Source organism: Camellia sinensis, chromosome 5 (genome assembly GCF_055761805.1).
Source record: "Camellia sinensis isolate YWXY chromosome 5, ASM5576180v1, whole genome shotgun sequence".
Lineage (NCBI taxonomy): Eukaryota > Viridiplantae > Streptophyta > Magnoliopsida > Ericales > Theaceae > Camellia > Camellia sinensis.
Genome location: NC_138965.1, coordinates 195,019,799 through 195,043,299, shown reverse-complemented (window position 1 = coordinate 195,043,299; position 23,501 = coordinate 195,019,799).

The following is a 23,501-nucleotide window of genomic DNA, read 5'->3' as shown; positions in this document are numbered from 1 at the left end:
TTACACTAGCAACTTCTGTTTAATCATAGACAGTAATTGACGATGGGGTAAAATTGATGCAAAATCAAGGCCTCATTTGGGAACTTGACGATTTCAATTAACTTTTTTGTTATTTTATCGGATGAAAAATAGTATTGTTTTGGTTGATTTATGAATTTTTTTGTAATTGAATAAATAGTTGTGAGAGAAAAAGTAATTGAATGATGTATAAAATATGATATATTATCTTATTGATTTTTATTTATTTTTGGTCTTTTCGGCTATTTTAGCCAAAAAAATTTATTGCCAAACCCCCGCAAATAATTTAGGTATAAAATTATGAATATTATCAAAGGAGCAGGAATTGAATTAATTTTTGAATAATAGTTTAGTGGATAAAATGATATTTTTTCTTTATTAATTATATTAAAACACGTATTTTTGCTTTTAATATATAGGACACCTTATTGATGACAAAATTAAAATAATTATAATTATAATTATTATGAAAATAATTAAAAATTATTTGATTATAAATTTCTTTTTTCATAATTTAAAATATTTTTTAAACTTTTATTTAATATTAATATTATTTTTTAAATATTTAAGTGATACCGTGCATTGGAGAGATGGGATGGATAGTAACATATATGGAAAATGTCGATATATGTATGTCCGGCCGACAGTAAAAACAAAGCCAACAATGATTCATCCCACTAAAAACATCACTATTAATAGCACTAATGAATTAAAAAAGTAAAAAAAAAAAAATTACAACTCCAAGACCAAAACATCACATCATTAATGACGGGACCCACTGCCACCTAATTAGTGGGAGCACTAATTAGTGCTCCCAAGCATTTTTCAAACAAAGCCACACACGTGGCACACATAGACGGCGAACTGTTATGGATCCACCACGCAATAAAGATTAGATTAGAGTCTATATTATTTATAAAAAAAATTAATTTAATTTAATAATTAAAATAAATTTAATTTATTACCTTTATTATAAAAAAATAGATAATTTATTTTTAAATCCACATTTATAGTTTATTTTTTTATAGACAAATACGAAAATTAAATATGTTATAATTATTAAATTCATTTAATTTTTTTTATTTATAAATTCTACAAACTGAAAAACACTCTCTAATTCAAATTTTAAATTAGAGAAAATCTCATCTCTTAAACTATCAGTAAAACTTCCAGTCCGAGAAATATTGCTAGAAAACTTGTTCATAATTGAAAAATGTGATCAAAATAAGAGAGTGGTTATTGGAGGCTTGTTCTAAAGTGTTGTGATTGGTGGAGAAAGTACGATTTATGATTTTGTATTAGGTGATTGTGAAATATGAGAAAGTATAGTGTATGATGATTAGTGAAGGAATGATTAGTGAAGGAATATGAACATATGCTGCTCCAAGAATATTAAATAATTTTTTCACCATATGAGTGTTTTGTGGGTACATGTAAAAATTAAATTTAGACTACACATTGATATTTGTCACTATATAGGGTTGAACTTTTCTCAAATTGAAATCTTAATTTGAGAAAATTTGAGAGGGTTTGGTGGGGTTCATCACGAGTCTTATTTTAATGATTCGAATTATTTATTTTGTAAGGCTCTCAGCGTATATTATCTATGAAAAAATTAGGATAACCCAATAATTGTAACTTTTTTTATTTTAATGTATTTGTCTCCAAAATAAGGAATGATAAGTATGTTTTTAAAAATAAATCATTCATTTTTTTAGAAATACATAAGGTAAAATGAAAAGGTTACGATTATTCAAATCGATCTAATTTTTTTTTATGTATAATATACATAGAGAATCTTATAAAATAAATAGTTCGGATTATCAAACGGAACTCGTACTGAGTCCCACAGAATCCTCAAGTTCTCTCAAATTAAGATTTGAACTTGAAAGTAAGTCGACCTAATTTAAATCATTGAAACGAAACTCGTTACAAGTCTTACAAAAAGCTCAATTTTTTTAAATTAAGATTTGAATTTCAAAAATTGCTCAACCCTTATCAATAAAATTTCTAAAGTGAGTCGATTAGCAAGTTAATTGATTTTGAACGTATGCGTCAACTTGACAACTTTTAACATATTTTAATTTTGGATTTGGTTAAAATTCTTGATATATAGACATAACAAACATAAAAGAGAGAAGTTTTTTTTCTTTTGGACACAGAGATGTATGTAACAAGGTTGCTTTCCCACATCCAGAGATCTCCGGAATCTCTTTCATTGCCACCAGATGGCCCAAATTCAGGTTACTTGGTGATCCAAGACAAAGAATCAAAGACTACTCCCATTTTCGGATTTTTGAATGTGCAGGACCTGCCTTTGCCTCAGAACAAGAAGTTGCATGTTAACTACTTATCTGATGATGAAGAAACAACCTTTGTTCCAGTTGTTAATAAGCCCTTGTCTTCCAATCTCTATTACGCATTAAAGCCTCATGGGTCTTGCAAAGGGTGTGTATCCTAAATCAAACTTCTTGACTTTTGTGTTTCATTTTCTTGCATGCCAAATCCATACTTGGACTCCACCATAAAATAAAAAAGTAAAATTCAGATTGTTATGATATTTATAACATGAATGTTAGCAGATTTATTTAAAATATGAATTATTTTTTATGATTTTAAAAATTACATTGTATCCTTTTAAATTTGTAATTGCATGAAAAATAATTTCTTTTACTAATAAATTATTAAATTAATTACCAGTTTTCAATTATGTCACAAATATATTTTAATTAACAATTTTAGTAAGTTTATTGTTGTATAAGCAAGTAGTTCAAAATTATATTTTTTTAGTTAATTCTATTAAATAAAAAATTCTGACAATAGAGTCTTTATAATTTTCAAAGTGGGCAATTTGTATTTTAAGTAAATTTCAAGGGTATACTTGTAATTTATCCTATATATACTCATAAAAATGAACGACAAATATAATTTAAAAAGTATAACATTTAAAAAAAATAAATGTGATAATATTACGTGATTATAATTATTGAATCAATCTGTTTTTTTAAAATGATCAACTCACAAAAAGTTACAAAATGAACGATTTGTATTGTTAAAGTAAAACCCATGATAAACTTCACAGATCTAAGCATGACCCTCCAATTTGTTGTGTCAACCGGATAAAACTCATTCCCTAATTTTATAGCAGTGAGAAATTAAGGTGTTACCATGGTCAAGCAGAGTCCAAGAGCTATCCAAGTAGAAGTGTACAATCATACATTGCAGACCATAATTAAGACCAATATTGATTATAAAAAAAAATTAGGGCGTTTGTAGAGGGTGTGTTTGGACTGGAATTTGCAGAGAGAAAGAAAATGAAATGAAAAAGTGAATAATATAGAAAATAAATTTTGTTCATTTTTTCCTCTTGTTTTCATTTTGCTTCACAAATTTTTCTCTAAATTCAAAGATCTAAAAACAATTTTAAGGTATTTCATAAACAATATAAAATCTAACTTGCCCAAAATAGGAGAAATGTTTTTTTTCAGTGCATTAATTTGTACCAAAATTTTAAATATAGACCGATATTTTAACAATTTTTTGGACTCCCAACACTCATAGATAAAAATTGTATATGTATAAGTCAGTTTGCAATACTTATCGGTATTTTGTCTAATTCACAGCCCGATTCACAACCGATACTATTGAATGGGCTATTATAAAACCTTATTGTGACTAGTGATTTAAAAATTTTATGATAATGGTCACCTAATTCACCAAATCGACCAATATTTGTTTTTGTGATACTTTAAAACCTTGAGATGTAGACATCAATTTCTAAAGGCCACTATGATTTGTTTGAATGGAGAACTTATTGATAAGTTTGTCTTGCTAGTATTGGATTGCCTTTCATAGGGAATCATATGCTTGTTCAAAGGAAGAAGACATGAGTAGTAGTTGTTGTTGGGGTAACAGCATCCAAGATGTTGAACCGAGACCATTAGATCCCAATGACATATATCAGCAATTTCATATCATTCCTTACGAAAGAAGCCTCAACAATGGTGGTGCATTTTCTGCAACATCAATTGCACCAGATGGTTTTCCTCCACACCTTTTGAGAAGAGAAGGGTGGCACATTTTGACTGAAACCCCCAAAACTATGAACTAGGTGAAGCACTAGGCATCAACACTACCCTCCGAGCTCACCTTCCAGCTTTTTATTTTCCACCATCTTGCAAGAGCTCGGAAGCCATTATTGTAGGGAAGTGGTATTGTCCTTTCATGTTTATCAAAAACGGAACACTGAGAGATCGGATGAAAAGATCAATGTTTTATGAGATGATACTTGAGCAAAGATGGGAGCAAATATTCTGTTGTGAGAATGATTACAGTAAAGGGAATGTTGTGTCTCTGGATGTTGCAGTACAAACAGAAATGGTCATCATGGCGGGCAGAAACGCAGTGTGGGATGAGAATAGTGTGACGAATGGGGTGATTTGGTTTACGAGCCTTGTTGGTGTAGGAGAAGAAGTGAATATTGGGTTGAGCTCGCTAATTGTTGATAGAATGAAATGGGAGCAAGAGAGAGGAGGGTGAATTAGCAGCCAAAAAAGGCAAGCGAGGGTGAATAAAACAGAGGAGTATGCAGGGATTGGTGTTGGTGGGTGGAGTAGGTTTGGTTGCTATGTGTTGGTTGAGAGATTTGTGTTGAAAAGAATGGATGGAAGTGTGGCACTAACCTATGATTTCAAGCACACTCATGTGATTAGGAGCAAATGGGAAGGAAAAGTGTTTGGAACTCTAAGAAACTTCAATTATCCTAATTTTGTGTGTATTTCTACAGTTTGATTCTATACTTGTATTTGGATTGGGAATAAGAAAATTTATACTGGCTTGGTTTTATTTATTTATTTATTTATTTATTTTAATTTGACAATGTTTGTTTTGTCTTTATCTTCTTATCAAAATAGTGATATTTCTTGGAAGAATATTATAGTAATCATTTGCTATGTTTAGTTCTGTCTTGCTCTGTCTTCTTTCCTATAATGTAACATTTGGTAATAGGAGTCTGAAAACAGATAAGTTTTTATTGAATGTCTAACATCTTCAGGGTCAAGCAATTCCAACTTGCATGTTTAGAATTAAATCCTAATTTAGTGTTTGGTAGACAAAAATTTGGATTGAAATGATCATTTCTTATGAAATAACTATTCTCTCACAATAATTATTGATATTTCATCTGTAATATATTACTTTTTTAGTAAACAAAATTAAAAATGAACATTAGAAATACAAAATAAGTTTTAGTGGCCAAGAAGGTACACAACAAGAATAATAATGTGCAAAAATGAAACTTTGTGATTCATGAAGGTGAACGGTGATTTTTACCTGTGTTTTGAATAGGGAAAATTATTGAATAGTCCTATATATTTATTCTGCAAGTTGAAATATAAACTTGTTTAGTTAAACTCACTTTTTAGGAATAAAAATTAAATTGTTTTTCAATTTTCAACACTTGTTTTTGTATAAAACTAAAAATGATGAGTCCGGATCCTCGCCCGCACATTCTTGCTGTGCTACAAAACGACGTCGTTTTGTATTTTTTTTTTTTTTTTGTCTCTTCGTTCGTCGATCGTCTCTTTGTTCATTTTGTTCAACTGCGCCTCACTTCTCTCTCTTTGTCCAACTGCGTGGTTAGGGCTAAACAGAGAGAGACGAAGATGAAAGTGAAATAAACTAGCGAGAAACTCAAATTTTGGAGGGACAAAAAAAAAATTAAACAAAACGAAGGAAAAAAAAAACTAAATAAAACGACGTCGTTTTGTATAAAACGACGTCGTTTTGGCAAGAGCATCAGGGAGGGCCACAGGAAAGGGAGGCCGAGGATCCGCAAAACAACGTCGTTCTATATATTTTTTTTTTTTTCCTTTCTTTCTTATTTTTCTTTCCCCTTTTCGTTTTTGAACCCTAGACTAGACAGACTGACAGAGGCGACGATCTTGACGAGAGTCTGAGCCGACGAACAGAGAGGCGACGGAGGCAAGGCAAGGCGAGGAGAGGCGACGAACGGAGAGGCGACAGAGGCAAGGCGAAGACAGGCGGCGGTGAGGCGACTAGAGCGACAAGAGACTAATAGAGAGAGTCGGTGAAAGACGAAGAAAGAGGATGACGAGGTCCGTTTCTCTCCCTTTGGTCTTCATTATAGATTAAGATCCTTACATCTGCTTTGTGAATGTGATCCCTACGTGGTGAATTTGTGTAAAGACCAGCCATATTCTGAATTTGTGTACAAAAATGATAGAATCTGATCCCTACATTTGTTTTTAGTTTTGTATCATTTTTAGTTTTTCGGTTTTTGGTTCACATGTTTTCAAAAATAGACCACAAAAAAATCATTTTCATTATTGTGCAAATATATATATATATATATATATGTAATTATATAGTGATTATTCTTTATTATCATTAAAAAAGATTATTGAACACCCATGAATGTACTTATAAAATTTTGTGAACCTTACCTCTATTTTTTTCACTATTTTGTTAGCATTTTGGATTTGATAGAATGTGATCCTTAATTCCACAACACATATCTATAAATCTGAATAATTCCAAATTGGTTGATTACAAATCTATAAATCTAAACACACCTCTCTCTAAGGCATCCACAAGCCTCATCACTATGAGCACATTGAGTAGTCTTTATATTAAGCATGTTTATAAGAGTTTCTGAAGTAACAGAGTGAGAGATGCAAGCTCTGTTTAGTTTCCATGGCATTTTTGTTGAGCTCTTTAGTGCAAAGCATTTGTAAGAATTGCTTATTGAGTTCTCTGAACCTCCTTAATTTGTAAAATGGAGACCATGCAAAATTGAGAGCCCCTTGGGTCTCTGCATTTCCTAAATTTTTTATTTGTTAATTTTTAAATGTACCATAGAAACTTTTAGTTGTTGTATTGTTTCCATGTACAACTAACTATAGTGGCTACTATTCATGTTTTAGCAATGAACTTATGGTTACTTTCGTCTTTTTGGGTGCTTGCAAAGAGTTGTTTTGTGCAATTAGTGTTTTTATGGTTTTATAGTCTATGAAATCTTTGTTATCAGATTTGTGTTTAATGATCTTCTAGTCAACTCTTTACTGCTTGATGCTTTGCCTAGATTTGTTGCTCAAACTCTTTGCTGCTTGATGCAGTTAGTGTTTAATGATCTTCTAGTCAACTCTTTGTTGCTTGATGCTTTGCCTAGATTTGTGATTGACTTATTCATCTTTTTCGTTCTCGTAGTTTCTTTTAGTTTTTATTAGTTGCTTTGCAATATTTTGTTTTCAATTTCCAGTGAGAAGCAGCCTATAAATCATTAAAATGACCCTCATGAGCTCCAATTTAACTCGAAAGCCCTTCAATCTATCTGTTTCCTAAGCACTTGTAGTCTGATATATAGTATACCCTAACAGCAATATCGTAGTGTATGCAAAATCCTTATCATTTTGTTTTCATTTACAATATTAGTTTTTTTATTCATATTCTAATTGAACATCCTCGTTTACTTTGGCTTTATATTTTTACAGATGTTAACTTCAATTGTTAATGGTAGTACGTCAAATCAATTGACATTTTGCAACAAAAATTGTCCTAAATGTCGTTAAAAAGCAACTATTCAAATTTCTGAGATAGAGCGAAACAAAAAAAAAATTTATTTTATTGTTGTCAAGATTGCAATGGTTTTATTGGATGATGCTTGCCTACAAATGCACAATGTAGAGGTGAAGGAGAAGTGCAAATGGAAAATATGCCAACTATCGCCAAACACCTTCGATTTATGAGCAAACAACTTTGTTTTCAAAGCGAACAATTTCAATTTCAAAGCGCGAAGATGATTAAATTGGAAACAAACATAAATCGAAGTTGGTGTCGTATGTATGGGTTGTTTATATTGCTTGTAATTGGTATTGTATCAGTTATGAAGATGTAACAATATATATACAAGTTAGAAGTAGAAGTAATGTATTTCTCTTTGTTTATGCATGTAATGTATATATTGTAAGAATGTTGGTATCAGTAATATATTGCGGGTTGGTTGGTGCCATTTTTTCCTGATGTTTGTTGCACTTGGTGATAGAACATTGTTAATATGTTAGCATTTTTATACTTTATTCCACTACAGGAAAAAGTGTTTTTTGCGACGGCAAAACGCCGTCGCAAATGGTCCGTGAGCCGTCGCTAATACCTTTTGCGACGGTAAGTTGGCTTTTTGCGACGGCAAAGGGGGGTCGCGACAAAGGGGGTTGCAAAAGAGATTTAGCGACGGTAAGTGTCGTCGCCATTGTTTTTTGCGACGGGAGGCTGCCTTTTTTGCGACGGCAATGTTCTGTCGCCAATAATGGAAGTATTTCCGTCGCTAAAAAAGGTTTTTGAGACGGCAAGAAGGCCGTCGCTAAAAGTGTCGTAGCTTATACTATTGCCGACGGCAGCCTGAGCCGTCGCTAAAGGTTTTATTTTAAATTAAATTTCGTAGCTTTTGCGACAGTATGTCTGCCATCGCAAAAGCCTCCAAAAATGTTTTTGCGACGGGTTATTATGCCGTCTCAAAAAATAATAAAAAAATAAAAAAAACCTGTTGGGAAATTATTAAAAAAATTAAAATAACCTGTATTAAATGAAAAAATAACTATAAAAAAATCCAAAAATTACATAATAATATAAATACATACATAAACAAAAGTTGACAAATAATAAAAATTCATAATGTTGTTCCATTCATAACAATACAGAAATAAAAATTCATAAAAACAAAAATTATGCCACTACATAATGTCGCATACTACATACATAATGTTATTCACAAATTTAAATAACATAAATCAAAATCAAAACCAAAAGTTTTCGTCTTGATGTTATTCACAAGTTTGCGGCGGGTTACAAAAAAAAAAGTTGGTAATAATCTTTGTACGCCCGCATTCCACAAGAAGCAAACTGCTACTCAGGAAATAGCTGAAAAAAACAAGATAAAAATAATTAATAACCATATAATGGTGTTAATATTTTAATTACAGAAAAATATAAAAAAAAAATTGACTACTATATAATTAGAAAGATAGTTTAGCAAATAATTTTGGCTACACCGAAATCCGGCTCTAACTCCCAAACCGGGAACCCGATTCGAACCCCGTCTTCTCCCACAAGTCTCTCGTGCCTAGGCGGTCGCGTGTGCCAACTTTCGTGCTAAAGCGACGCCGTTTGGTGATTTTGGAGCATTAACGCCTTGAATTCAAGTTTCTTAAGGAACTAGTTTCCCTAAAGTGAAATCCGGCTCTAACTCCCAAACCGGGAACCCGATTCGAGCCCCGTCTTCTCCCACAAGTCTCTCGTGCCTAGGCGGTCGCGTGTGCCAAGTTTCGTGCTAAACCGACGCCGTTTCATGATTTTGGGGCGTTAACGCCTCAAATTCAAGTTTCTTAAGGAACTAGTTTGCCTAAAGTGAAATCCGGCTCTAACTCCCAAACCGGGAACCCGATTCGAGCCCCGTCTTCTCCCACAAGTCTCTCGTGCCTAGGCGGTCGCGTGTGCCAACTTTTGAGCTAAACTGACGCCGTTTGGTGATTTTGGAGCATTAACGCCTCGAATTCAAGTTTCTTAAGGAACTAGTTTGCCTAAAGTGAAATCCGGCTCTAACTCCCAAACCGGGAACCCGATTCGAGCTCCGTTTTCTCCCACAAGTCTCTCGTGCCTAGGCGGTCGCGTGTGCCAAGTTTCGTGCTCAACCGACGCCGTTTGGTGATTTTGGGGCGTTAACACCTCGAATTCAAGTTTCTTAAGGAACTAGTTTGCCTAAAGTGAAATCCGGCTCTAACTCCCAAACCGGGAGCCCGATTCGAGCCCCGTCTTCTCCCACAAGTCTCTCGTGCCTAGGCGGTCGCGTGTGCCAAGTTTCGTGCTAAACCGACGCCGTTTCATGATTTTGGGGCGTTAACGCCTCAAATTCAAGTTTCTTAAGGAACTAGTTTGCCTAAAGTGAAATCCGGCTCTAACTCCCAAACCGGGAACCCGATTCGAGCCCCGTCTTCTCCCACAAGTCTCTCGTGCCTAGGCGGTCGCGTGTGCCAACTTTCGAGCTAAACTGACGCCGTTTGGTGATTTTGGAGCATTAACGCCTCGAATTCAAGTTTCTTAAGGAACTAGTTTGCCTAAAGTGAAATCCGGCTCTAACTCCCAAACCGGGAACCCGATTCGAGCTCCGTTTTCTCCCACAAGTCTCTCGTGCCTAGGCGGTCGCGTGTGCCAAGTTTCGTGCTCAACCGACGCCGTTTGGTGATTTTGGGGCGTTAACACCTCGAATTCAAGTTTCTTAAGGAAGTAGTTTACCTAAAGTGAAATCCGGCTCTAACTCCCAAACCGGGGACCCGATTCGAGCCCCGTCTTCTCCCACAAGTCTCTCGTGCCTAGGTGGTCGCGTGTGCCAAGTTTCGTGCTAAACCGACGCCGTTTGGTGATTTTGGAGCATTAACGCCTCGAATTCAAGTTTCTTAAGGAACTAGTTTCCCTAAAGTGAAATCCGGCTCTAACTCCCAAACCGGGAGCCCGATTCGAGCCCCGTCTTCTCCCACAAATCTCTCGTACCTAGGCGGTCGCGTGTGCCAACTTTCGTGCTAAACCGACGCCGTTTGGTGATTTTGGAGCATTAACGCCTCGAATTCAAGTTTCTTAAGGAACTAGTTTGCCTAAAGTGAAATCCGGCTCTAACTCCCAAACCGGGAACCCGATTCGAGCCCCGTCTTCTCCCACAAGTCTCTCGTGCCTAGACGGTCGCGTGTGCCAAGTTTCGTGCTCAACCGACGCCGTTTGGTGATTTTGGGGCGTTAACACCTCGAATTCAAGTTTCTTAAGGAAGTAGTTTACCTAAAGTGAAATCCGGCTCTAACTCCCAAACCGGGAACCCGATTCGAGCCCCGTCTTCTCCCACAAGTCTCTCGTGCCTAGGCGGTCGCGTGTGCCAACTTTCATGCTAAACCGGCGCCGTTTGGTGATTTTGGAGCATTAACGCCTCGAATTCAAGTTTCTTAAGGAACTAGTTTGCCTAAAGTGAAATCCGGCTCTAACTCCCAAACCGGAAACCCGATTCGAGCCCCGTCTTCTCTCATAAGTCTCTCGTGCCTAGGTGGTCGTGTGTGCCAGGTTTCGTGCTAAACCGACGCCGTTTCGTGATTTTGGGGCGTTAACGCCTCGAATTCAAGTTTCTTAAGGAACTAGTTTGCCTAAAGTGAAATCCGGCTCTAACTCCCAAACCGGGAACCCGATTCGAGCCCCGTCTTCTCCCACAAGTCTCTTGTGCCTAGGCGGTCGCGTGTGCCAAGTTTCGTGCTCAACCGACGCCATTTGGTGATTTTGGGGCGTTAACACCTCGAATTCAAGTTTCTTAAAGAACTAGTTTGCCAAAAGTGAAATCCGGCTCTAACTCCCAAACCGGGAACCCGATTCGAGCCCCGTTTTCTCCCACAAGTCTCTCTTTAACTTAGAATGTCTAAATTATGCAAAGATACATTTTAGGTTAGAATGCAAAGATACATTTTATACCTGATCTTCTAGTGGTGGTGTATATGGATTCTCGTCTTCTGCAGATTCCCTAAATGCCCGGTGGCCACTCGATGCATCAGGAACCTATGATAGTCAATACATAATGTGGTAATCATATTCGAATTTTATACATAATCTTGTGTGAAAATTGAACTATCAAACAATTTAATTTATATCAAACCTGTCTGTTGGGATCCACACTTGCCCCCTGTGACACTAAGGCCATCATCTCAGCTCTCATCTGCTGTAAATGTGTAGAGAACTCTGCTCGCAGCTCCTCCCTTAGCTCTGCACGAACCTTCTGTGTGATCTGATCAATAGTCGATGGCTGGGGTGTTGATTGTGATGGCCTAGCACCATCTTTATACACCGCTCTCCGAGGCACAATTCTCCCATATGTGCGACAATATCCATGTCCGTCATGACCTATCAACTCATGGAAAATGGCATTCCTAGCCTCCAAAGTCCGACCATCCTCAGGTAGCATAGAGAGTTGACGATTAAACTCATCCTGTATTGAATAAGACATATAAGTATATGCCAAATTAAGATGGTTGACACACAAAAAATAAACTTTAAATACAATCAAAGGTGTTTGGAAACTACCAAGGTCTGAATAACCTCTGGGTCATCTACTCTACGTGTCATAAGCCAAACATTCATCTTATCAGTAGACTCCCCCTTACTGGTCATCTGCATTTTTTTAGAAATATGAAAATTAGAATGTAAATAATTTGTAAATATACAATGTTTATTTATATACAAAAATATAACAATAAAATGTAAACATCATGCCATATCTGAGAGAAAGTAGTACGCCCTGTGGTATGAGCTATGTCGTGAGCTCGCCGATTTTTAGCGTTCCTACTTGCGATTTTCTATAACAGGTTCGACAAATGTGAGTATGTAAATATGATTTGTATGTTTACATATCATAAATATAACTTATTTGTATACCTCAGCATCGGAAGTACGCCAATACTCCACAAGTTCTTCCCACTGGCTTGGCACAATGTGCATAGGAACATCATCCATCAGATTAGGATCAGAACTTCTAGGCTTGAAATACTTAGCCTTAAGCTTGTTCTTGTGATCCTTCCATATGCTGTTGCAGTTTTTCATGCAGATTGGCTTGTACTCCTCTGGACATATATTCAAATTGTCCTATAAAACACAATTTCAAAGTTTAAATAATAATAAAACAATTTTGGAATTCGAATTTGTGGACAAAAATATACTTTTACCTTCACATCCTTCCAGATAGCATCAATAATATCATCAGGCACATTGTTCCAGTCAAGAAAAGTAAGAGGAATAATGTTACCATTCCGCACAATAATGCCAAGTTGAGTAGTTAACTTAGCCACGTTATCCCCTATTGGGCAGTAATTTCCATCGAATTGTATGTCTAGCTTTTTACCAGTACCCCACTCTTTAATGCCCTTGGCACATCCTCTACCACGCCTAGTCGAGGTTGATGAAGAACTAACATGACCTGTGAGATACAATAACAATAAACAATATGCAATGGTAATAAACAAATGCAAATTTAAATAATGTGAATACAAATCATATCACATAAACCTGAGGTGGGCTGTGAAGAAGTCGAAGGGTCTGCAAAATACAATGAGAATAAACAAATTATATATAATGAGCATAAATAAATGTATGTTTAAATAATTTTCATACAAATCAAAGCAAATTTATATACCTGCGGATGGTTCATAAGCTGATGATGATAGCTGCTGTGGTGGCACTGATGGTGGACGCACCGATGGTAGGCGTGGAGGCTGAGTACATGGTAGCTGTTGTGGTGTCACTAAAGGCCCCTCCGATAGTGGCCGGTGTGATGCCTCCTCTGATGGTGGTGCTACTGATGTCCTGTTATGTAGCACATCAAACATCATGCGCCGGGGATAATCAGGCTTCCTCTTCCTTCCCATAATAATCTGCAAGCAATGCAACATTAATTGACATTAGAAACATAGACAATGGTTTGTCGTCAACTATAATATGACATTAATTGAACTAATACAATTACAAAGACAAAGTAAATTAAGAAATTGATGATTAACTATAACCTTGGCCTTAATTGAATTACTAATGTTTCCACCACTATCAGCCTATTTGAACATCAACTGTTTCCCCTTCTGCAGCTTCCCTCACCCAACCAACTTCTTCATCACGAAGCGTTATATTTTCTTCCAATTGTTGGCTCATGTATGGCTCGATTTGTGGATCAGTCGAACTCATATCAAATAAACCTCTTTGAGACATCTTCACCACGACTTGCCAGTCTGGTTGTAACGGGTCTGCAACATACCAAACTTGCTCTGCTTGGGACGCCAAGATGAAAGGTTCATTGGTAATTCGATCATATCGGTACAACAAATGATTGAAGTTCACCAACGTGAAATTGAAGACATCTTCTTTCTTTCCGTGAATGTTGTCAATCCAATCACACTTAAACAACACATGTTTCTTCTCATTGGAATATCGAATCTCAACAATATCTGTCAATTGTCCATAATAGTACACAGACCCCACACGAGGATTCTTGTCTTTTCGACTAGCATAACTTATGGTATCTGCCTTCAAAGCTACACCACAATTTTGTGTGGCTCGACGATCATCCATGGCCTTTACTCGATACCGAAACCCATTCAGTATATACCCGTTGAACCTCCTTGCCAAGTTATGAGGACCATTTGCCAATAGAATAATCTCTTCAGAAAATATGACATCAGTAGTCCTTCGCAAAGTTTGGACCTATTTTACACGAAAATGTAAAATTTAAAATGTAGTTCGACTTAAGTAACTAGAATCTATAGAGTTAAATACATACATGTTCCTTGAACCAAATGTGAAAAGTTTCAAAATGTTCACGCCGAAGCTGATGATCGTCAACACGAGGCATTTTGAGCTTAAGTACTTCAAGGTGTTCGCTGTGTAGATTGAAATTTTAGCAATACAAAAAATTTTGTAGAAAATTCAATAAAACATAATAAAATATTGAGTGCGTGACTTAACCTACTTTATGAATGGTTGAACCGCGCTTGTATTGAATAAGATATACCGATGAGCTTGTACCCAAGAAGTATTATCAAGATAAAAGCTTGTGTTTTCACCAATAGCATAACCCAAATTATCAGCACCACTATAGTTCCTCACGGGTCGACTAGATTTGGTTTCCACATCATTGAGATATTGTGCACAAAAATTCAGGCATTCTTCCATACGATATCCTTTAGCAATTGATCCTTCAGGATGAGCTCTATTACGCACGTATTGCTTCAAAGTAAGAAGATACCTCTCAATTGGATACATCCATCGAAACTGAATCGCTCCACCCAATAAGGCTTCATCAGCTAGATGTATAGGCAAGTGCTCCATTATATCAAAAAAACTCGGAGGAAATATTTTCTCTAGATGACAAAGTGTTATAGCGATACGATCTTGAATATATTGCAAATCCGTCGCACGATTCACTTTTGAACACAATTGTCTAAAGAAATTGCTCAATTCAATCAAGGGTTCAATTACATTCTTCGGTAACGATCTTCGAATAGCCAATGGAATAAGTTGTTGCATCAGAATATGACTATCGTGGCTCTTAAGACCCCCAATACTTCTATCATGTGAGCGCACACGACGTGATATATTGGATGAATAGCCGTCGGGAACTCTTACTTCCTTCAACACTTTCAAGAACAAATCTTTCTCATCCTTGGTCATCGTGAATTGTGCTGCTGGTAAGTAGGCTTTATTCGACCCTCTTAACTGCAAATGTAGGGGTTTTCTAATATTCATATCTTGTAAATCACGCCGAGCATTAACGCCATCCTTCGATTTTCCTGCAACCTTTAATATTGTCCACAACACATTGTCACAAACATTCTTCTCTATATGCATCACATCGAGGTTGTGTCTTATTAGATTGTGCTCCCAATATGGCAATTCATAAAAGATACTCTTTTTCTTCCAACTGTGGGTGCGATGTCCAGCTTTCTCCTTCTCTACCTGTCTCCTATGCCTCTCCTTAAGGTCATCCCTCTTGTATTGGGTTAAAATACCCTCAGATTCTAATTGTAGCAACATCTCAGTTCCAGACAACAATTTGGGTTTGAGTCGGACTTCCCGAGTACCATCAAATGATACTTTATCCTTCCGGAATTTATGGCCAGTAGGTAAAAATCTGCGATGACCCAAGTATGATTGTTTCCTACTATGCTTCAACCAACACGATGTAGTTTCCTTATTGCAACAAGGACATGCATATTCGCCTTTAGTGCTCCATCCTGACAAGTTTGCGTATGCAGGAAAATCACTAATTGTCCACAGTAAAGCTGCATGCATTTGAAACATTTGATTTGTTGATGCATCAAATGTTGACACACCCTCATTCCATAGTTCTTTCAACTCCTCAATCAACGGTTGCATGTACACATCAATCTTGTCACCAGGTCCTTTTGGGCCGTCAATAAGCACGGCTAAAATTAGAAATGGTTGCTTCATGCACATCCATGGCGGCAAGTTGTATGGAACGAGCACAACAGGCCAAGTGCTATGAACTATGTTCATCGTTCTGAATGGGTTAAAACCATCAGATGCTAAGCCAAGCCTTACACTTCGGCAATCATTACTAAACTCAATATTCCGACGGTCAAAATCTTTCCATTCAAAGGAGTCAGCAGGATGCCTGAAGACACCATCATCAGTTCGTTCCTCTGCATGCCATCTCATTAACTTGGCCGTCTTGGATGACATAAACAACCTCTGCAACCTTGGCTTTAAAGGAAAATACCTCATCTGTTTTGCAGCTATTCGTTTGCCACCTTTGTTAGGACCATTTGAACCACCATCACCATTTGATTTCCATCTACAACTGTTGCATATGACACATTTATCAAGATTGGCGTCCTCGTTTCGAAACAACATGCAACTGTTGGGACATGCATCCCACGTCTCATACGTGAAGCCCAAATCTGTTGTGACCTTTTGAGCTTTATAATATAAGTCCGGGAGTTTCACACCCAACGGGAACGCCTCATTCAATAACTCAAGCAGCATGTCAACAGACTTGTCTGTCCACTGATTAAGCACCTTCAAATGTAAAATTCGAACAATGAATGACAAAGATGTGAACTTCTGACAACCCGGATACAATTCACTTTGTGCATCTTGAAGAAGTTTGAAATACTTTGCAGTCTCTGCATTTGGACCGAGCTAGGGTTCAAATGCATGGGGATCAGGCCCCTGTGGTTCATCACCCTCAACACTTGTATCGGCATGTGGATTTCCCATAGCCCCTTGTATCATTCCAATCATATCATCCCCAATGTCTGAATTAGCTAATGTTTCATTCTCTCGATTACCATGCAGAGATACGTAAGATTCCCCATGATTAATCCAATGTTTGTATTTTTTAAAAAAACCATTCAAAATCAGATGCTCCCGTACACCCTCTCGTACAAAATAGTATCGATTCTCACACTTCCTACATGGACAACTGATCATCGAACCTTCAACCCTATTGGTGTAGGCAAACACAAGGAATTCATCAATCCCATTAATGTATTCGCTCGACATCCTATTTGGAAAATCGATCCAACTCTTATCCATCATCTGTACACATCCACAAAAATATCTCATCAAAGTAACTCTAAATATAATACCTACGTATTCATGTACCATGATACCTATCCATCCAATTTCTCTGAAATAGGTAGGTAGTCTTATCCTAGTTAGTTATTTACCGATTTAATAGGAGAACATAAAAAATGATATAATTGCATACTTTCTGAGTCATAACTTAAAAAATAAATAAATCATAACCAAACACCACATGAGGCACAACCAAAGATCTTATAAGTCTTAACTAAAACAATATCATAGTTAACGAAGATAATTCATCATAACTAAAGAAAAAAAAATGACATAACTAATGATGCATATGATAAATGGATGTGTATGGTAGAATTCTCCAAATTATTAGTATTCCATAATACTATGCGGCATTATTTATGAACTTGATAGATGAGTTATACAAAAACACACTAATCAAGTATATTGTCTCAAAAATTATTTAATAAAAATGGATCATTATTCTGTATATTATAATTTTGAACATCACATACATAATCTTATGTAACAAAGTAGAATAAGAAAGCTCAGTCCAAGTTTCTTTTCTATGTATATATATGGAGGCCCAATTACTTTCCATACTACAAATTACTTCCACAAACACACCAGCAAAGATCAACCAGGTAACGTAAATACTTAAATGCCTCGCACGCTACATGTTGGGAACATTGTAAGATATGCTCTCCTTGAAAGAAAATGCAAAAACTACATATAATGAAATGATAGCAGAACTGCATTAGCTATGGTTATGAAGTTCACAGACTAGATAGATGTACAGTATAACCAAATTAAGCACAGAACCATTACCTGTCGATAGAGTGGTGACTGGAACTTAAAGTTTCAGCTCAGGAAGGTTTCCTTTTGATCAGCAAGGGGATAACAAAAGTTGCACCTTAGGATTTCTATTCCATAGAAAGATTTTGTCAATTATCAAAAAGTTGAAATTGCAATATTCAAAGGAAACAACCAGGTAGTTCAAAACCAATATAGACGGATCACAAAACGAAATAGGAGTACCATTTACATTCGAAAATGCAAGCAGTGTTATTATAGAATACAACAAATAAAAAGAATAGACTCTTCATAGCCCATTTTTGCAATTTACAATTCCGATTACACTTTGGCCTTTCAACATGAAAATGCACACCCTTCTTCATATAGAAAGTCAAATATATGAAAATAAACATATAGGGAGAAAATATTACAACTGCAGAACTACTTTCCATGTTACCTTCCTAATTTTCATAAATGAAATCAAGTAGAGTCACTTCCTCCTGACCAAACTATTCTTGGACTAATTTGGTTGCATTTCGTGTTCAATTTTTTTTCCTAATTTTTTTCTTTTACATATATAAAAATAGGTTGTGAATTTTTAAAAGTTTATTATTTTTCAAAAAAATAAAATGATTGGAAATAATGAGTGTTTCCATAAATGTTATTATTATTTATTTAAATATACAAATTAAGTGTTATTATTTATTTTCAAAAAAATAAAATGATTGGAAAACAATGAAAACAGATTTTAGTTTTATAATGTATATATATATTTATATATAATAATGAAAACAGATTTCCATAAATGTTATTATTATTTATTTAAATATACAGATTTTATAATATCAATGTAATTAGAATTATAATGTATATATATATATATATATATATATATATATATATACAGATTTAATAATGTATATATACAGATTTAATAATGTATATATATATAAAGATGAGACAGATTTATATATACATATTGATACAGATTTATATATATATATATATACAGATTTAATAATGTATATATTATCAATATATATATATAGATGATACAGATTTATATACATATATATATAGATGATACAGATCTGTATATATCTATACAGAGAGAGAAAGAGAGAGAGAGAGAGAGAGAGCATACCGCACCACCGTTCGTCCTCGCCGCAGCACCGCCGCACCACCGCACCACCGTTCGCCGTTCGGCTTCGCAGGGATTTAGGGGAAAGAAATTGGTTTCACAGATTTAGGGATTTGGATATAGGTTTTACACTTTTTGATCGAGCGGCAAGATGAAGAGCGGGGGCAAAAAAAATTTCACTTTTTGCGACGGTAGGTTTTACACCGTCGCAAATGTCAAGTACTTTATTCATAAAATGACGCCGTTTAACTTAGACTTATTTGCGACGGACAATTGCCGTCGCAATATGTAAAATATTTGCGACAGCAATCGTACGCCGTCTCAAAACATTGCTTTTGGCGACAGTAAAAACATCCGTCGCTAATACTGATGCATTTACTTCCTATCCGTGCATTTTTTATTACCGACGGGGACAACGCCGTCGCTAAAGCCCGCATTTGCGACGGTTTAAGCTGCCGTCGCAAAAAACCATTTTTTGCGACGGGAAAATTGTCGTCGCTAATGCTTCCGTGTTTTTTACCCCCTTTTCTTGCAGTGTTCCCCTCTTATAGTGAAAACACAAAAAAATGTGTTCATTGTTATCATTTGACAAAGTATAAATGTACCTATTAGTTATTCCCCCATTTATTTGAATTTAAAAATTGTTAGCATTTATCCTCTACAAAATTCACCTATTCTCATCTTCCTAAATGCACTCAAGAAAACAAGAGGAACATCACCTTAAGCTCCCAGATAGCAAAAAGCTGAAAACATTTTTTTGGCATTATTTAACAGAAACCAGACTAGATAAAACCAAATTACAGTCGTTGCATTATCAATCAGTAAAGAATGTTCTTAGTAGAACAAGCGTGCAAATTGAGAGAATTTCTAACATACAGAAAGTCAGGGGGAAAATGAAAATGCTTCACAAATTAACTTCTTAGAAATAGATGCTATTAAGCCTCATTGCTCATTCAAAAATCTGGCAGTGAACAATCTCACTTGTAGGTCTACATAGCATGAAACAAAACATTGAAAAAAATAGGCAAAAAGAAAAATGTCACGGATTCTCACAACCAATTAAATCTTTACCTAAAGAACCTGACTCTGATTTCAAGTAAACTGTAAATCCTTTCCAAACATTGTTCCCATTGCAAAAAATAACATAAAAATTGACCCAAATCCGAACAATATAAAAAAATACACCCAAATTTGAAAATATAATAACATCATCGTTTTAGGGATGTCCATCTATATGATTGTCAGCAAGACTATGTGAGGCTTGGAACATTTGGACTGCAAAGTGTTGAACACTATTACCTCGAAGCAACTCCTAAAATGATGTCTGAGTGGGATAAACTAAAGGCATTGACTGAGGCGTGTCACTTCCTTGCAATAGTGCTAAATTTATTAAAACATTGATACCATGTATACTACCATTTGAATGTAAAGTATGTAAGCAATTATAACTTACATCATATGTGGGATACATGATATGATGAACACTTGTACGACCCATGGCAAAGGGAGGTTGAGATTGAGATACAGGTTGAGATTGAAAAATATAGACACCATGACCATGACCCTACAGTAAACCAACATAAAGCAAATAATATATGAAATGAAAAAATAATAATAATGCATTTTCATTTTTAAAAAAAAACACACAATATGAATTATTACCTCAACATAATTACTACCCATGACGAAAAGAGGTTGAGATTGACCTTGGGGAGTATAAATAGCAACACCCTATACAACCAATGCAGGAAAAAAAAATTCACATGACTACATTGCAAGAACAACCAATGAAGATATGTAGGAATCTTAGTTATCCAACAACATTAATAAAGTAAAACAATGGTTCCATATGAGGTTCAATTTCCCGAAGGTTGAGATTGACCTTGTGAAGCACAAAAAGAACCATCCTACATGCATAAAAAAAAAAAAACCAAAATAATAAATATCACCGTACTAGATTACAAGAATAACCAATCTGTGACAACCCCAACTCATGATTAACGCTAATTCACGATTAAACATGCTAAGTAAATGATTAAGACGAAATCCTAAATTAATTACATGAGTGTGTTTCTTTTAATGCATTTTTTTTATCTGTTTATTGTAGAAAGATCTGTTCATGTTTTGATTTCGATTTGCGAGTTGAAAGCCTTATCGGCAACCGATTCAGAAATTGACTTGATTTATATGTTAATTAGGATTTATAGAATTTTATGGTAGGTTTAATTAAAATTCGGTTCGGAATGATTAAATTAGATTAATTTAATACCATTTGATTAACTTTGTTTATCTACCACCTAGTGAGCCATTTTATTGACCCTACTAGTTCAACTCTATACCTCTATTCTCCTTAAAAGATGCTCAAACGTGAGAGAGGGAGAGAGTAGGAAGATTTGGGTCCTAGGCTTGAGAATTGAACTCAAACAAGAGGAATTGCTAGGAGAGAAGAAGAAACTTTGGAGATTTGATCATCTAGCTCAAGAATTTAGCACCCAAGGCCCCATTGAACATCTAAGGTAAGAAGCCAAGTCTCTAGTCTTGGAATTGAGTTGATTCATCTATGAATTCAAGTGAAATGAGCTATGAGATGTAAGAATTAAGCTTAAGAAAGAAGAAGGAAGATTAATCCATGCATGCATGTTCATTTCATTACATTTGGACCATGTTTGCTAAGAATTCTCTCATGCATGTCATAGATTGAGCTTAATTGTAGGAAATCATCATGTTTTCTATCAATTTGCCAAGTTTGATCATGTTTTGAAGTGGTGGAGTTCAAGAGAATTCATGCATGTTATATTCTTTAAACATTCATAAAGTTTAAGTTGAATTTGTGTACAATTTGCATGCTTTTGGGCTTTGATTTTATGAAATGATCTTTAAATCATGATGTGTTGTGAGTTTCCATGTGTTTTCTAGAATTTTGGCCCAAAAGGATGAGTTTCGGAATGTTGAATTCATGTTTTGAACTTTGGAAGCAAATCTGGAAAACCCAGAATTTTGCTTCCACGCTCGAGCGAAGGATTCCACGCTCAAGCGACCACCTTTATTTTCACACTTCCGCTCAAGCGACAAAAGGTTGGCTCGAGCGTAAATTGCATGCTCTCAGAAGTTTGCATATTTGGAAGCACGCTCGAGCGACAATACTTGCACTCGAGCGAGATCCTGTGCCTCACGCTCGAGCGAGCGTCGAGCGGAAATTGCACGCAACCAAAACTTTTTCACATTTTGCAGACCGCTCGAGTAAGGGAGTGTGCGCTCGGGCGACCACTCACATGCGGTATGTCCACTCGAGTGAAGAAAGCTACGCTCGAGCGAGACCTTTATTTTCAGCAAGTTTTGAAAAACATTTCCAAGTATATTTTTGCATCCTCTTTCCATCCTAGGCATTCCTAGGCAATGATTAAGACATCATAATGAGAATAATGAAGTAGAACCACACCAAAACAAGTAGAAAGCACTAAGTTATCAATTCCGGGTGTGTAATTTAGTATACGTTCGTTCTATAACTATAACAACCCTCATACTGTTTACCGATTAATGACTGATTGATTACCGATAACCATCGATTACCGTTAAACTGAATTGATTATGACTGATAATTGAACTGATTAAAAATACTGAACTGACTGACTGAAAACTGGAACTGAATTGACTGAGTATGTACGTTTGAATTGCATTCTATCTGTCGATTGTTTATTTGATCTGTTCGTATTTTAGTGTTTAAACTGCTAATTGAAGGCCTTATCGGCAGCCGAATCCGGAATTGATTAATGTTTTATGATCGTCATAATTAATGTGATTTTATGGTACAATTATTTGAAAACTGATTAGGTATGATTAAATTAGATTAAATATTGATAAAATACAGAGTTGGCCTTAATTACAACCTTGCCCTTGAGTGGGCCACTACCTATACACTTTTGAGTTCATTATACTTGAGCCAAAAACGTTTACCTCAGCCTTCTTCCTTGCCTTGCCGACTAGAGAGAGACTAGAGGAGAGAATTGAGTTCATTTTGTTGAATTGGCTTGAATTGCTTGGTGTATTGCTTGCTAATTGAAGGGTGGATTGCTAGATTGAACCCCTAGACTTGCATTCAAGGACCTTAGGTATGAATTTCACCTTCTCATTCTTGTGTTTGAACTAATTCTTGCATGGTCCATGTTAAATTGTAGAGCTAAGTCATGTTTTAGTTCATACATGTTGATATAGAGCATAATTCATGCTTGCATGTGTTCTTGGTTGAATTTGGAGTTGAGTTCATGGCAAAATGGTGCATGCATGTCCATAATTTTGTAATGGTCCATGTTTTCAACTTTTTCTTGGATCAATTGGCTCCTTAGAGCATCAAATTGGAGCTTCAAAATGGTTTGAATTCATGCATGTTTGCATGTTCATCTTGTTCTTGAAA